A 17,872-nucleotide genomic window follows, 5' to 3' on the forward strand; every position below is an offset into this window, starting at 1 on the left:
TATCTGATGCCAGAACCCAAACTGTTTCCCCAACGTTCGACGACCCTGCTTTATCATCTCTCTTGGGGGTGGGCAAGCTTCTGTGAAGTCATACAACCCATGTTTTTGGCTCTGTGGACCACAAGAGCTCCAATGCGACTTTGCAACTATAATGCAAACAACCAAGATGACACATACATGAAGACATGTGGCTATGTTCCGATAAGACTAGTTACAAAAACAGGCGGTGAGCTAGATTTGTCCCGTGGGCATAGTTTGCCAGCCCCCTTATCTATATCACGAAAAGACACTATCGGTCAGGCGCAGTGGCTCATGCCTGTAATCCCAGCACTTTGGGAGGCCAAGACAGGTGGATTACCTGAGGTCAGGAGTTCGAGACCAGCCTGGCCAACATGGTGATACTCCATCTCTACTAAAAATACAAAAATTAGCCGGGTGTGGTGGCAGGTGCCTGTAGTCCCTGCTCCTCGAGAGGCTGAGGCAGGAGAAGTGCTTGAACCTGGAAGGCAGAGGTCACAGTGAGCTGAGATTATGCCATTGCACTCCAGCCTGGGTGACAAGAGCGAAACTCCGTCTAACTAAAAAAAAAAAAAAAAAAGACACGCTCAGCAGCACCTGCCCTCAGTGCAACCTGGGCAAACTCACAGAGCACAAATACAGTGAGCCGAGGTAGAAGCCAGTTTGGTTCTGGGACTTATCTCAGTAGGGACTGTGGGAGGACCCAGGTGGCCAGCCTTTGGTAAGAGAAAAATGTACAATTCGGGAAAACAAACAGTTGATTGAAAAGAAAAAGAAGTGCACACTCATGCATGAGGAATCATCCAGCATCCTGTCTGTTGCCACGTAAGGACTAGCAGAGAGGCTTGTGTATGCCTGGCAGTCTTTTTTTTTTTTTTTTTAAAGAGACAGGATCTCCTTCTGTCTCCAAGGCTGGAGTGTAGCGGCATGATCATTGTTCACTGCAGCCTTGAAACTCCTGGTCTCAAATGGTCTGCCTGCCCCAGCCTGCCAAGTAGCAGGGACTACAGGCAAGTGCCACCACGCCCAGTTAATTTTTTATTTTTGTGGAGAGGGGGTCCCACTATGTTGCCCAGGCTGGTCTGAGTTTAATCCTCCCACCTCAGTCTCCCAAAGTGCTTGGATTATAGGCATGAGCCACTGTACCTGGCTGGCAGTTTTATATACAGTCGCCCCTCGGTATCATAGGGGATTGATTACAGAATCCATCTCGAATACCAAGATACAGGATGTTCAAGTCGCTTATATAAAATGATGTAATATTTTCATATAACCTACACGTATCCTCCCATATACTTTAAATCAGTGCTAGATCAATTATACTACCTAATACGATGTAAATGCTGTGTAGGTAGTTGTTACACTATATTGTTTAGAGAACAATCACAGGACAAAAAAAGTCCTGTTCACGTTCAGTACAGATGCAACCACCCATTTTTTCCCGAATATTTTCGATCACTGTTGGCTGAATTCTCGCATGCAGGACCCATGAAGACAGAGAGCCAACTATATATTTTGACCCTAATGACAGCCTTGGAGGGTAGGCACTATTACGATTAGCCACGTTTTACAGAAGGAGAAACTGAGGCTGAGAGAGGTGAAGTGCTTGTTGAAGATCACACAGATGGTAACTGGCTGAGTTTGATCTGGAACTTAGGTCCCTCTGATGCCAGAACCCAAGCTCTTAACTACCTCTTCCAAATCTCGACCCCACCCCATACACAGATGGGGAAGCTATGTGCCCCAGGTCAGACAGCTGCTCAGAGTAGTGCCTGGCTCAGACTCCTGGACCATCTCCCAGTCTTGCCCCCGGCACCTGGCACAGCCCCTGCTCTGGACTTCCTGCCCAGAAACACAGAGGGCCCCGGCCTGGTAAAGAAGGCAAACAGGAAAGGGCCAGCGTGATCTTGCAGGGACCGGTGCTTCCTGAGCCCTCACCCCCAGCTGCCATGGGATCCCGTCTCCACTCCTCTGCCCAGAAGCTGTCAGAGGTGGGGGACTGAACACAGGGGCAGGAATCCTCCACACCTGGCTGATTCCTAGCAATGCAGCCCTGGGTTGGGGGTCAGTGGGAGGTGTTATCTAACTACTTTGTGCCTCACTTTCCTCATCTATGAAATGGGGAGGCCATTAGCACTTGTGCAGATGAAATAAACTTGCAGTGGCTCATGCCTGTAATCCCAGCACTTTGGGAGGCTGAGGAGGGCGGATCACCTGGGGTCAGGAGTTCGAGACCAGCCTGGCCAACATGGTGAAACCCTGTCTCTGCTAAAAATATAGAAATCAGCCAGGCATGGTGGTGGATGCCTGTAATCCCAGCTACTTGGGAGACTGAAGCATAAGAATTGCTTGAACCCAAGAGGAGGAGGTTGCAGTGAGCCAAGATGGCGGTGCCGCTGCACTCCAGCCTAGGTGACACAGCAAGACTCTGTCTCAAAACAAATAAATAAACTCACATAAAGCACTCAGAACAGAGCTTTGTTACTACCTGACTGTTATTCCTTCCCTTTAGGGTGGTGGTTAAACTTTGGTGTGCTTCTGAATAGCCCAAAACTGTTAAAAGGCCGATTCCCTGGGGCCTGTCCTCAAATATTCTGATTTGGAAGAGACAAGGTGGAGCTGAGGGCATCTGCATTTTAAGACGTGCTGCCGCCCCTTGCCCCTAGGGTACTGAGCTCAGTGTTCTAGTAGGCTGGTGCAAAAGTAATGCAGTTTTTGCCACTGAAAGTAGTATCAAAGACCGTAATTACTTTTGCACCAGCCTAACTATTTACTGGCTTCCCACCTGGGCCAGGCTCAGGAATACAATCGCCGTAGAGTGCAAGGGTCAGGAGTGTAGACCTAAAGTTGGACAGACGCAGGGTGCGATCTTGCTGTGGTCACTCACCAGCGGCCTTGAGCCAGTGACTTCTTGTCTCTGAGCCTCACTCACCTGTTACAAAGTTTGACATTTCCAAAATAAATCTGAAAATGGCATCTACCTCCTGGAGCTGTCGTGAGGCTGACAAAGAGTGTGAGCCCAGAGGCATCAGCTACAATTCTGTACCATTATTTACTAGGACAGACACAGCCTGCCCATGAGTGTCACGGCCATTGAGCTAGCAGACAAGCAACCCAGTGGGATGGATGCCCAGACAGACTGGGGTGTGCAAGAGGCGGTGGGAGCACGTTCAGGGCATGCTGGAGCACCCGGTGCCACGTCCTGTCCAGAAGACCTAATAACACCCAACAGACAGGCACCACCGCAAAGCGGCATCCACTCCCACTGCTGGCCTCCCACGGCAACCCTGTGGGGGAGAAAGCCCCTCTCTGGCTGATCATGAATAAGAAATCCAGAGGGGGAATGGGCTGGTCTCGAACTCCTGGCCTCAGGTGATCCACCCTGCTGCACCTGGCAGCTCCACGACTACTGTAGTTTATCACCTATGTTGTCACCTGGAGGGGATGTTAAACTAGGGTCAATAAAGATGTAATGTTTCCCCCCATCCAAATTCCTAGGCCCCCGAATGCAGCCTGGGACCCCAATTAAGAATCACTGCCAGGAACGGGCTGCTCACACTCACACAGCAGGTGTGGGGCAGCATCAGGACTCGAACCCAGATCTAATGGGTTCTTCCACCATTTTGTGCCATGGATCCCTTCAACCATCGGGTGAAATCTATGGGCCCTTCTCAGAATAATGCTTTTTAGTGGAATACAATAAAATATAGAGGATGAAAAGGAAACCAGTATAGTAACATTTGGCTAAGAATGTGATTACAAAAAACGCTGTGAAATACTATCTGTAACCTATCTGCTCCTTTTATTAAAGCAATCAATAACAAGACCTAGTAGCAGACAGAATAATCACTGTCAGCTGCATGCAGTGATAAGTAGACACATCTGTGGCACCTAAAATGTGATATAAAAACACGGGCCAGGCACAGTGGCTCATGCCTGTAATCCCAGCACTTTGGGAGACTGAGGTGGGTGGATCACCTGAGGTCAGGAGTTCAAGACCAGCCTGGCCAACATGGTGAAACTCCATCTCTACTAAAAATACAAAAAAAATTAGCCGGGCATGGTGGCAGGTGCCTGTAATCCCAGCTACTCAGGAGGCTGAAGCAGGAGAATCACTTGAACCCGGGAGGCAGAGGTTGCAGTGAGCCGAGATTGCGTCACTGTACTCCAGCCTGAGCGACGAGAGTGAAACTCCATCTCAAAAAAAAAGTGTAGTTTCTATTGGTGATGCAAGTGCTGCCACTACTACTGTAATTTATCACCTATGTTGTCACCTGGAGGAGATGTTAAACTAGGGTCAATAAAGGTGTAATGTTTTACCCCATCCAAATTCCTAGGCCCCCGAATGCAGCCTGGGACCCCAATTAAGAATCGCTGCCAGCATCTGGCTCCGTTATGAACACAAATCTATGGCTGTTGGGGCCAAGGAGCCATGGTCCTGCCTCAGAGGGGTCTAGACTCATCTTCCCTCCCATTCCTGCCCGTTTCCTGGCTCCACCATCAAACATAAGAGCAGCAGGGATTTGCACCAGAAACACTTGACGGCATATTGTGGAGCATGGTTTGCATGTTCTGATTTTATTTTAAGAAGTAAAAGTGGCCAGGAGCAGCGGCTCACGCCTGTGATCCCAGCTGCTCACAAAGCTGAAGCAGGAAGGCAGCTTGAGCCCAGGAATTTGAGACCCAGCCTGCGGCTATCAACATAGCAAGACCCAAATATAAGTAGGTAGGAGATGACAACTGTTATAAAAGAACCAAGGCTCCTCTCCACGCTGGCATCACACGCTGGCATGTGACCTTGGCTACTAAGTTAGCAGTGTGAAGGCCATCAGGGACCAAAGTGGGGGTGACCCTGGCACAGACACTGTACACATGGCCCTGAGGGAAAGCAAACATCCGCAGCGGATGAGGGGAGGCACAGGCAGGTGGACAGAGTCCCACGCCGCCAGCCAGCCCGGGTGTGCACCTGCGTCTGCCCCAGACCCTTGGCAACATCACCTCCACTCTCTGGGCCTGAGTTTCCTCATCTGTAAAGTGGACCCAGTAATTCTTACTAGCAGGGCTGCTATGAGGATTACGTGAGATAGGGGCTTAAACAAGGGAAAGACCAGAGGGCGGTGGCTAAATGCCTTGTAGCTCTTCAATAACTGTGGCTCCCGTCTGAATCTACTGATGAGAAATCAGCAGTGGTGGGGAGGAAAAGTGGGGAAAGGAGACTGGCAAGCCCTAAACTGTGCCAGGCTTTGAATGCCAGGTAAGGAGCTTGGAGTTATCCTGGGAACAGTGGGAAATTGTGAGCATTGGTCTGGTTTGTGACCTGGGAGGGACGCAGGCTCTCTTTGGTATAGGATGCCTTAAAAGACAAGGGTTGGAGGCCAGGTGATAGCTGCTGGGGGACCCAGGGAGCCATCTCAAAGAAACGAGATGGGGCCAGGCATGGTGGCCCATGTCTGTAATCTCAGCACTTCGGGAGGCTGAGGAGGGAGGGTTGCTTGAGCTCTGGAGTTGAAGACCAGCCTGGGCAACGTAGTAAGGCTCTGTCTCTACAAAAAATTAAAAGTTAGCCAGGTGTGGTGGCATGCTCCTGTAGTCCCAACTACTTGGGAGGCTGAGGCCAGAGGATCACTTGGGCCCAGGAGGTCAAGGCTGCAGTGAGCCGTGATCACACCACTGTACTCTGGCCTGGTTGACAGAGGGAGACTTCGTCTCCAACTTTTTTAGAGATGAAGTCTCCCTCTGTCGCCCAGACTGGAGTGCAATGGAGCGATCTCAGCTCACTGCAACTACCATCTCCCGGGTTCAAGTGATTCTCCTGCCTCAGCCTCCTGAGTAGCTGGGATTACAGGCACTTGCCACAACACCGGCTAATGTTTTGTATTTTTAGTAGAGACAGGGTTTCATCACGTTGACTAGGCTGGTCTCCAACTCCTGACCTCAAGTGATCTGCCTGCCTCGGCCTCCCAAAGTGCTGGGATTACAGGCATGAGCCACTGCGCCTGGCCTCAAAAAAAAAAAAAAAAATTTAAAAAGGTGGGAGATGGGAGGAGAGAAGGGAGACAGCAGCAAAGGAGACAATGTGGGCAGCAGGCGGATGTGACATGGAGAGATCCCCCTACTCTAGTCCTCACACATGACTCACCGGCTGGACGGACAAATCATAACTTCTCTCGGGGTGGGCTTGCTGGTCTCGCCTGTCAGATGGGCAGACACAGAGAAGGAAGGGACAGAGTGGTGGGGCCACCCTAGGGAGAGCAAAAGGCTCGCCTGGCAGGGCGGGAACAGGGTGAGGTAAGCAAGGCATCGTCCTTGAGCACAAAAACTCAAGGGGGTGCCAAAAAACGCAGTAACCAAGATCAATAGTGTTTCAATGCAATCTTTTTTAGATTAGTGGAAAAAAATCCATGACAAAAAAAAAGTGTTTAAATAAATAGGACAAATGATGTTGTGCTGTGCTAAGCCATACTGGAGCCAAGGCAGAAAGAAAAAATTAAGTAATACTGATCCTGACATTATTTACAATTTTTATATGTTGTTTTTCATGGATATTTTTGTATTTAGATTGTTTTATAACAGCTTTACTGAGGGACAATGCACATATCATGTAACTCACCTATTTAAAGCGTACAGTTCATGGGCCGGCCGCAGTGGCTCACGCCTGTAATCCCAACACTATGGCAGGCCGAGGTGGGTGGATCACCTGAGGTTAGGAGCTCGAGATCAGCCTAGCCAACATGGTAAAACCCCATCTCTACTAAAAATACAAAAATTCACAGGGTGCAGTGCAAGGTGCCTGTCATCCCAGCTACTCAGGAGGCTGAGGCAGGAGAATCACTTGAACTTGGGAGGCAGCGGTTGCAGTGAGCCGAGATCACGCCACTGCGCTCTAGCCTGGACAACAGATCAAGACTCTGTCTCAAAAAATAAATAAATAAATAAATAAAGTGTACAGTTCAATGGTCGTTAGTATAATCACAGAGTTTAGTGTATTCACAGGTTTCTAGCATATTCAGAGTAGTACACTCACAGAGTTTTCATATAGTCACAGTCAATTTTGCAATATTTTCATCACCCAAAGACAAACCTCGTACCCTTAGGTATCAAACTCTAACGCCGTTCTCCTCCCGGCCCCAGGAGACCACTACACTACTTCCGTCTCTATGAGTTCGCCTGTTCTGAACATTTCATAAAAATGGATTCACACAAAGCCTGCTCTTTAATGACCAGCTTTTTCCACTTAGCACGCTCTGTTCCAGGTTCATCCGTTAGTTTTGATTTTTCAAATTTTGCATTAAAATATTATCTTGTTCACTTGATCATCCCCTGCTGCCTAGGGCTCTCCCAGGTCAAACCCCGGTTTCTGCAAACCCCCATTTAACAGCATGGGTCTATTCACACCTTCACCCAGGAGCCAGGGAGCTTGGGGCCCCCAGAAACCTCCTAGCCCGGGCAGCAGGGCCTTCTAGGAGCCTCTGAGGAAATCCACAGTGTGGCAGACCAGGCATAGGAGCATATCATGTCAATGTATATGTATCATATACCTATCAACGCTGTAATACGATATAAAATAAGAGAAGATGATTTCTAGATTTGATGCATAACTTTGGATCCTTGAGCTCTGGAATGCAGAGCCAGCAGTGGCCTCAGAGAAAGCCTGGGCAAGCTCAGAAAGGAGAGTGTGGCCAAGGTCACACAGCAAGTTAATGGCATGGCCAGGCCTGAACACCTGGCTGGGTTCTTCCCATGCACCCAGAGGCCTTCTCTGCTGGCATCATGCTGCCTTGCTCTTCTAACAAGATTAGGTATGACGGCCTCCTGGTTAAAGTGTGGCTCCGGAGTCAGGCTACAGATGCTGGCTACAGAGCTACATGACCTTGGGCAAAAGACACTTAACCTCTGTGGGCATCAGTTTCCTCCTTTGTAAAATGAGAATCATATTACAGCAGTGCCCTATGACTGTTGTAAGGATTAAATAAGATACTGCATGTGAAGCACTCAGTTTCACGCCTAGCAAACAGCAGGTACTCTAGGTCCTATCATCATTATTACTATTATTAGTATCTGGAATCTAGCAATCTCATGGAGAGTCCTTTGTAGGACATGGAATGCTATCCCAGCAGGCACAGGAAGGAAAATTTAGGCTTAGGTACTAGGGAGCCATGGCAGGTGTTTGAGCAGTGGGTGAGCAGCACGACTTTGAAGCTGCATAGGGCTGGCAGTCAGTCCAGTACCCACCCACAGGGGACATCTCTGCCAAGGTCCTTCCTCACCGGCTCCAAATCCCTGGCAGTCCTCCCAGTGCTGTTGGACAAAGCCAGAGCACAACTCCCACAGGCTTCACCCCCTGACATCTCCAGCCTTGTCTGCTTCCTGGGTGCCAGCCGGGCTGGTGAACACCAAGCAGTCAACAAGCTGGGGGACTTGAAGCAGCTCACACAGCCTCAATCCACAGATACAAAGACCAGGAGGCCCAGAGGCCCGGCAGGGGTCACAGGATGGCAGAGGAGAAACTGTTCCTACTTCAGAGTCATGAAGGCAAGCCTAGCTCCTCCTTTGCTGTGTGACCTTGGGCAAGTCCCTTTCCCTCTCTGAGCTCCAGTCTGCCCATATGCAAGAAGGTCTTATCTGCTTCTGTATGCTTAGGGGCTGCTGGAGAGATGCAACACAATAAAACAACAATGGTGTCCTTTGGCGGCACCCCCACCATGAGCCAGACACCATGCTGAACGCTCCAGGTGTGTAACTTCACTAAATCCTCACAGCTGTACAAGCCAGTCCATGTACCTTTCTACTTTTAAGATGCACTTAATTGCTCAACTCACAGGTATAATCGCCATATTAAAAACTGGAGAGAGAAGGCATCAGTCTTTTTGGAATAAAAGATCCAATCCTATGTTCTTCCCCCTTTTCTGAGAGGTAACTGCTGTTGATTAGTTTGGAGGGGAGCCATCCACACTTGCTTTTTCTTTTTTCTTTTTTTTTTTTTTTTTTTTGAGACTGACTCTCACCCTGTCACCCAGGCTGGAGTGCAGTGGAGCAATCTCAGCTCACTGCAAACTCCGCCTCCCAAGTTTAAGCAATTCTCCTGCCTCAGTTTCCCAAGTAGCTGGGATTACAGACATGCGCCACCATGCCCGGCTAATTTTGTACTTTTAGTAGAGACAGGGTTTCACCATGTTGGTCAGGCTGGTCGCAAACTCTCGACCTCAAGTGATGTGCCCGCCTCAGCCTCCCAAAGTGCTGGGACCAGGGGAGATTTTGCCATTCAGGGAACCACTGGTAATGTCCAGAGATAGTTTTGGTTGTTACAGTTAGGGATCATCTCATGGGTAGAGCCCATGGATGCTGCTAAACATCTTACAATGCCCAGGTAGCCCCCAGCACAAAGAATCATCCAGTCCCAAATGTCAGTCATGCCAAGGTGAAGAAGCCCTGGATTCTACATAGCCTCCTGAAACTGGCTGGGTTCACTCAACACGAGGTCTTTCCGTGTCAGCATCTTTGCACTACCATCCAGTAAACATTGCTTGAACACCTACTGTGTTCTAGCACCAGGGCCAAATCAGTAAACAAGACAAAGCCCCAGCTTTCAGAGGGCACTGATATCCTTGCAGAACACAAGACACATCAACATGCAGCACCTTGATGGACCTCCCTCCCTCTTTTTTTTTTTTTTTTTTTTTGAGACGGAGTCTCACTCTGTCGCCCAGGCTGGGGTGCAGTGGCTGGATCTCAGCTCACTGCAAGCTCTGCCTCCCGGGTTCACGCCATTCTCCTGCCTCAGCCTCCCAGGTAGCTGGGACTACAGGCACCTGCCACCATGCCTGGCTAATTTTTTTGTATTTTTAGTAGAGACGGGGTTTCACCATGTTAGCCAGGATGGTCTCGATCTCCTGACCTTGTGATCCGCCCGCCTTGGCCTCCTAAAGTCCTGGGATTACAGGCGTGAGCCACCGCGCCCGGCTCTCCCTCCCTCTTCTTAATTGTTCCAGAGCATCCCGGCAGGAACAGCACACTGTTCAGTTAGCCAAGGCCTTCTGACAGACATGTAAGCTGCTTTCGTCTTCTTGCAATGGCATACCCTCACAAAGGATCCTGCCTCCTTGTGCCCATGCATGAAAGGTGCCCTAGGGCCTTACCAGGGTCTTGCAAGCAGCAAGGCCACCTGGGAGCCTGCTAGTCCCGTGCCTTAGAAGGTACTGAACCGGCATTTTAACCAGACCCCAGGCGTTTCCATGCACAGTACGATTTGAGAAGCACAGCTCTAGGTAGCTAGCTATAGTGGGTTGGCGGGCTCAGGGGCCACTCTCCCTTTATATTTCAGCAGATACTGCCGAAGTGCCCTCCCAAAGACCCTCCTGCCAGCAGTCTGCATGTTCCCCTGCTGCACCAACTTCGTGTTGCCGGAGGTTGCCGTTTTTGCCAAGCTGATGATTCCTCCCATTTTCCAGCTATGGAGACTGAGGCTGAAGGAGGTATCTAGGCCTCTCCCAGTTCTGACTTTTAGGAGCCGGCCACAGCCTGCGTGTCTTCGTACCAGCTTCCTGATGAACCACTCTCACTCTCAGCAGCTGCTTGGAGCAGGAAGGAGGAAAGATTACAGCTCACCCAGCAGAGGAAGCAGAGTTCCTGAGGGAGGCAGCAGGCTTCGTGGGCTGGAAATCTGTGAGCGCCACTGGCAAGGCTGCTCCTGTGCCCCTTCGTGGCCAGTCATGCAGGACGGAGGACCAGACTGGGCACAGCACAAGCCTTGCCCTGTCATGAATAACAGGTAACGCCGGAGGGCTAAGCAGAGGAGGGAAAGTGCTCCCGGGCCAAGAAACCAGATGAGACTCCAACTTTGCTCTCACCAGTTGCACATCTTAGCCTCAGTTTCCTCCCTGTAAAAATGACCTGTAAAGTCAGCATTACTCATCTGAATTCTGCCTCTGTGGAGCTGTGTGACTCTGGGCAAGCTGTTTCACCTCTCTGAGCCTCCACTTTCTCAGCAGTAAAATGAGGACATAACACACAGAGTGGAGAGGGGAAGCCATCTGCAAACAGAGAATACTGTCCGCACAGCCCCCACTGAGACTTCATCATGCCACCTCCAAAACACCCAGCCCAGGAAGATCTGTCACCTGGGGGCATCTCTGATCTTTCCTGAGCTCTAGCTGCCACATGGGCCAGGCCATGCAAAGCTGGCAGCCCCCAGAGAAGGAAAGCCACTTGCTCTAGGTGACACAGCTGGTAAGTAGTAGCGAGCAGAGCCAAGCAGAAAGAGATGAGGTTTCAAACCTGAGAGCGGTACAGGAAGCAGCCAGGGTGGAGGCGAGGGTGAGGCTCGAGCTGGCAGGTGTCTGGAGTGGTGACCACCAGGAGCTGGCAGACCTTTGGTGGCCAAGGTCTCTTTCCTGCTGGCTTTTAGCTGGGAGGCGCCTTTGAAGGATCAGTCAGCCTTGCTATGGGCCTGCCTCTCCAAAAGGCTCCTCCCTCTTCTGAATCCATTCTTGTTGCTCACCTGTGGACTGGCAGCGGGCACCTCCTCTCTGGGGAATCAGGGCTTCCCTTGGCAGCTGTGGCTCAGGTCTCCCAGGCCACGCAGTCTCCCTGTGGCCAGACTTGCCCTGTTCTCTGGAATCCCCTCTTGTCATGTTGGCCAGAGGATGTCAGCCCCTGCCTAAAACCTTCCACAGAATTCTAGCTCCTTCCTGTAGTCTGTAACAGCGCCACCCAATAGACATGCAGTGTGAGACACACTTCAAATTCTGTTTTCCAGTAGCTACGTTACAGAAGTAAATTTAATAACATTTTTATTTAACTCAATATATATAAAATATTATCATTAATCAATACAAACATTACTGAGATAGTTTATAGTCTTTTTTTTTTTTTAAGTACTCAGTCTTTGAAACCCGGGGTATAATTTCTACTTTCAGCACATCTCAATTTGGATGCTAAATTCTCGGTAGAAATAGCTAATCTGTACAGAGATTTCATAAAATTGGTAGTTGAACAAAGTACATCCACATACCCAAATTGTTGCACACACTCTTAAAAGTTTTCTAAGAATGGGAATGAGTATCTGTTCTGAAATTAAAATAGATAAAGACTTGAAATTCAGTTCCTTAGCCACAGTAGCCACATTTCAAGGGCTCTGCAGCCACATGTGGTTCGTGGTTCCCTTGGTGGGCATGAAGGTTAATAAACTCCTGGCCAGGAGCGGTGGCTCGCGCCTGTAATCCCAGCACTTCCCTGGGAGGCCGAGGCAGGTGGATTACCTGAGGTCAGGAGTTCGAGACCACCCTGGCCAACGTGGTGAAACCCTGTCTCTATTAAAAATACAAAAATTCGGCTGGGCGCGGTGGTTCATGCCTGCAATCCCAGCACTTTGGGAGGCTAAGGCAGGCGGATCATGAGGTCAAGAGATCGAGACCATCCTGGCCAACATAGTGAAATCCCGTCTCTACTAAAAATACAAAAATTAGCCAGGCATGGTGACACGCGCCTGTAATCCCAGCTACTTGGGAGGCTGAGGCAGGTGAATCACTTGAACCCAGGAGGCAGAGGTTGCAGTGAGCTGAGATCACGCCACTGCACTCCAAATTGGCGACAGAGCGAGACTCTGTCTCAAAAAAAAAAAAAAAGAAAAGAAAAGAAAAAAAACTACAAAAATTAGCTGGGCGTGGTGGCAGGTGCCTGTAATCCCAGCTGCTCGGGAGGCTGAGGCAGGAGAATCACTTGAACCTGGGAGGCGGAGGTTGCAGTGAGCCGAGATTGAGCCACTGTGCTCCAGCCTGGGTGACAGAGTAAGACTCCGTCTCAAAGTAAGTAAATAAATAAATAAACCAACAAACAAACTCCTTAAGGCCAGGACAACACTCCCAATCCCTCTGCTCTCCCCTCTTCCCCCGCTCACATCGAATTGTAATTGTTCATTTTGGAGTTTCTCAGTCTCTGCGCTACAGACATTTGGACCAGATCATTCTTTGTGGCAGTGTGGGGTGGGGCTGTCCCGTGCATTTGTAGGATGTTTAGCAGCATTCCCGGCCCCTACCAAGGAGATGCCAGTAGCATCCCCTCCCGGAGTCCTGACAACCAAAAATGTCCCCAGGCATTGCCAACTGTCCCCTGGGGGTGCAGTCTTCTCCATTAAGAACACTGATCTACTGCGGGGTGAGAGAGGGGTGACACTAAGCCAATTCTCTCCATCTCCCAGGTACCTGTCCAGTGCCTGATGCACAAAGGTGCCCAAGCCTGAACCTGAACAGAAGAGGCTTACTCCACCCTGAGACTCACCTCTTGCAGGAAGCCTTCCACAATGCCTTAGCCCAGTTAGTGTTTCTGCTGGGCTCCCACAGCCCGCTGCGCTCACCGCTGGCACAGTCCCCTCCAAGGGTAGGAAATGGGCCTTGCTCACTGTGTATTTTCAAGGCCTGCCCCGGAAGTTGGTATACAGACCTGAGAAACAGGGACGACTTAGGCTGAAAGCCATGCAAGGCCAGTTTTACCCATTTTAATTCAGGGCTTCCTCATCCCAGCAAAGGTGATAATATCAGCGACAGTTCCATTTATACACCAGGCAATGAGCTAATATCCACAGGATTTAGAGAGGGAAACTGAGCCTCACACAGGTGAAACTTGTCCTGGATTCCAATGACCTTGAGGCTTAAAATTCCTGGTTCCTCCTCTTATGGATCAAATGAAGTCATGCATGAAAAAAGACATTTGTAATACACATCAAATAAATATTTATACCTGCAACATATAAAGAGTTCTGTGAAATCAATAAAAACAAAAGGACAGGCAACACAATAGAAAAATGGGACTGTCTGAAGACATACTTCATAAAAGAGGTTATCTAAGTGGTCAATAAGCATATGAAAGGTGCTCAAACTCAAATCCATGGGGGGGAAAAAAGGAAATTTAAAGTACATTGTGGGATCATTACATAACTAACTAAAAAGAGAAAAGGATACCAAGAGTTGGCAAGGATGTAATGCAACCAGAACTCTCATACTCTGCTGGCGGGATGGAAACCTGGTACAACCCCTTTGGAAAACTCTGGCTTACCTGAGACAAAGACTGAATGTGCACCTTCTCTACAACCCAGTAATTCTACTGCTGATTACACATCATGAGAAATGCATTCAACTGTTCACCAAAGGGCACATATCAAAATGTTCCCAGTGGCACGATCCTAACTGCCCCCAACTGGACACTATCCAAATGCCCATTGGCAATAGAGTGGATAAATAAGTAAATATAAATACATAGATATATACTAAACAGCCAGGAGAAAGAACAAACCAGAACCTCAGGCAATAATAACACCTGTGATGCACGAAAGAAGTCGGCACAAGACAGACCATAACACGTGGTTCTGTCAGAGGCAATGGAACCACAGCGACTCCATCTCTCCAATATGGGCTGGGTAAATGAGGCTGAGACCTGCTGGGCTGCATTCCCAAGAGGTCAGGCATTCTTAGTCACAAAGACAGGAAGGCAGCAGGACTGGTTTCATAAGATACAGGTCATAAAGACCCCGCTAATAAAACAGGATGCAATAAAGAAGCCGGACAAAACCCGCCAAAACCAAGATGGCAACAAAAGTGACCTCTGGTCATCCTCACTGCTCATTATAGGCCAATTATAATGCATGAGCATGCTAAAACACACTCCCACCACCAGTGCCATGACAGTTTACAAACGCCATAGCAATGCCAGAAGTTACCCTGTATGGTCTAAAAAGGTGAGGAACCCTCAGTTCCGGGAACTGCCCACTCCTTTCCCCTTATTTAGCATACGATCAAGAAATAACCATAAATATAGCCAACCAGCAGTCCGCTGGGCTGCTTTGTCTATGCAGTAGCCATTCTACTGTTTGTTTACTTCCTTAGTAAACTTGCTTTCACGTTATGAATTCACCCTGAATTCTTTCTTTCTTTTTTTTGAGATGGAGTCTTGCTCTGTTGCCCAGGCTGGAGTGCAGTGGTGCAATCTTGGCTCACTGCAAGCTCCGCCTCCTGGGTTCATGCCATTCTCCTGCCTCAGCCTCCCGAGTAGCTGGGACTACAGGCACCCGCCACCATGCCCGGCTAATTTTTTGTATTTTTAGTAGAGACGGGGTTTCACCGTGTTAGCCAGGATGGTCTCCATCTCCTGACCTCATGATCTGCCCGCCTCGGCCTCCTGAAGTGCTGGGATTACAGGCATGAGCCACTGTGCCCGGCCTCACCCTGAATTCTTTCTTGCAGAATGTCTAAGAACCCTCTCTTGGGGTCTGGATCGGGACCCCGTTCCAGTAATAGTTCCATGGATATAAAGTACAAAAGCAGGTGAAATTCTAGGGGGAGATATCAGGATGGTGGTTACCCCTGGTGGGGGAGGGGTAACTGGAGGGGGAGCAAGGTGTCCTGGGGCAGGGAGGGGCGCTGTGTACATTCAGCTATTGACCTAGGTGCTGATCACACGGACATACTTGTCTTTTGAAAATTCATTGAGCTGTATGTTTATGAAGTATGCACTTTTCTGTAACATGTTAGACTTGAATAAAAATAGTCTTAAAGAATCACACTTTCAGCAAGCTTGGTGGCTCACACCTGTAATTCCAGCACTTTGGGAGGCTGAGGCAAGAGGATCACTTCAAGGCCAAAAGCTGGAGGCTGCAGTCAGCCATGGTTACACCCCTGCACTCCAGCCTGGGCAACAGAGACTTTTGTCTCCTAAAAAAAGAAAATCAATGGCCTGGCACGGTGGCTCATGCCTGCAATCCCAGTACTTTGGGAGGCCAAGGCAGGAGGTTCACCTGAGGTCAGGAGTTCAAGACCAGCCTAGCCAATATGGTAAAATCCTGTTTCTACTAAAAAATACAAAAATTAGCCGGGCATGGTCGTGGGTACCTGTAATCCCAGCTACTCAGGAGACTGAAGCAGGGAGAACTGCTTGAACCTGGGAGGCGGAGGTTGCAGTGGGCCGAGATCGTGCCACTGCACTCCAGCCTGGGTGACAGAGCAAGACTCTGTCTTGGAAAAAAGAAAGAAAGAAAATTAATTAAAGAATCACACTTTGTCAAATGCTGAGGAATGGTGTTGCTGGCTGGGGCACGCTACCCGCCCCACTCCACCCCACACACCTTTCTCGGCTGCTGCAGAGGAACACACAAGACTCTTCTCATTCATTCAATCAACACTTGCAGGACGGCGCTCTCCCAGGGCTCGGCTCGGTGCCGGCTGCCAGGAACTTAAAGGGGAATTGAGCTTCAGCCTCTGATCATGCCACCCACACCCCAGCTCCTGGCACAGACACTTCCCAGACCCACACTCAATAAATAAGCAGCCAGGCCACGGTGGCTTTTGATCAGATGCCAAGGAGGTGATGTCTGCTTGTCTTCCTCTTTCTCTACAACCCATGAAAAAGTTTACAGGGTTTTTTTCTCATGCGGGGCCAAACCCAGCCATTCTGGCACAGGTATCAGGAGGTCACACTCGGCTACTTGTCTTTGACCTAGATTGGGCCAAACGTCCATCTTTGAAGCAACACTGCAACCTGGGAATGAAATGCTGTGATTGGCTAGGCCTAGGTTACATGCCCTCTCTCCTCCCTCCAGCCCAGGAGATATTAGCACCCCTGGATGCTCCCCACAGGCTGACATCTCCTGAATTGTCACCTCCAGCCCAAACCTCTCTCCTCACTTAGACGTAGGTGCCCATTCTCTTCCTCCCTGAATCTGGTCCTTTCCCCAGCATACCCCACCTGCAGCTGGTAGCAGCTCCATCCTTTCATGCTCATGCCAAAAACCTTGAAGGCAGCTTTGATTCTTCTTTCTCACCCTAATCCAATCCAGCAGCAAATCCTGTTAACTTCACCTTTAAAACAGAGCCAGAATCCGCCATTTCTCACCACCCACACTGCCAGGCGTTTGTTTCAAGCGTTCACTTCTTACCACTCTGGTCCAAGCCACCTCATCACCAGCTTCCCTGATTCTGCCCTTGTCTTATCAGTTGATTTTCAGCAAGCAGCCACAGTGACCTTAGGAAAACGGAAGTCAGGCCATTTGCTCCTGACTTCTCCTTTGCTCCGCACCCTCCCATGGCTCCTACTTTACTCAGGAAAAACCAGTCCTCATTTGCCTTACAGGTTTGGCCCTGTCCCTTACCTTTCTGCCCCCAACCCCACTGGCCCCTGCCTCTTCTCCAGCCACGCTGGCCCCCTTGCTGTCCCTCAAACACACAAGCACACTCCCTCCTCTGGGCCAGTGCCCTGGCTGTGCCCGCTGCCTGTATGCCCTTTCCGCAAACATCCACTTGGCTCACTCTCTCACCCTCCTGTCCTCTCTCACATCTCACCTCTTCAAGGTCTCTTCTGATCAACCAGTTAATGCTGCAACCTGCCTCACCAACACGGCACTCCAGAAGCCCTCACCCTGTGTGACTTGTCTCCCCCAGCACTCACCGCCTTCTAACACATCATATGATATTACATATTCTGCATTCATTGTCTGGGGGCCTTGAATGCTCTGCTTACTGAGCACTGCAGCTCAGTAGGTGCTCAATTAATATTTACTGGATAGAGCTGTCACTCTGCACCCCTTCTCCTGAGGACACAGAATCCTGACTGGCCCCTCTCAGCATAGCAACCGTGAAATGGCCAGTTCTCCACTAGTCTGTCACTTGGATTCCTGACAGCATTTCAAACTCAAGACAATCAACCTGAACTCATAATGGGATCTCCTGAGCTTGATTTCTCTTCCAGGCTTGCCTGTTGGAACAAGCCAGAAGCCCAAGATCATCATGAACCTCTTCCTCCCCATGAACCCCTGATCCAATCACCACTGAGCCCTGTGCATTTACATGAACCCCTGATCCAATCACCACTG

At 49.6% G+C, this 17,872-nt stretch overlaps 1 protein-coding gene across 1 annotated transcript in view; it reads right to left on the reverse strand.

Moving 5' to 3' along the window:
• TPST2 (tyrosylprotein sulfotransferase 2) overlaps positions 1–11,473 on the reverse strand; it is a 39,031-nt gene extending 27,558 nt beyond the window's left edge. The window contains exon 1 of the mRNA XM_011975352.1: positions 11,293–11,473. The gene's annotated coding sequence lies outside the window, so the exon portion shown is untranslated. The remainder of the gene's footprint in view (positions 1–11,292) is intronic.
• Between the last annotated feature and the right edge of the window lie 6,399 nt (positions 11,474–17,872).

Source organism: Mandrillus leucophaeus, unplaced genomic scaffold (genome assembly GCF_000951045.1).
Source record: "Mandrillus leucophaeus isolate KB7577 unplaced genomic scaffold, Mleu.le_1.0 Scaffold154, whole genome shotgun sequence".
NCBI classification, from domain to species: domain Eukaryota; kingdom Metazoa; phylum Chordata; class Mammalia; order Primates; family Cercopithecidae; genus Mandrillus; species Mandrillus leucophaeus.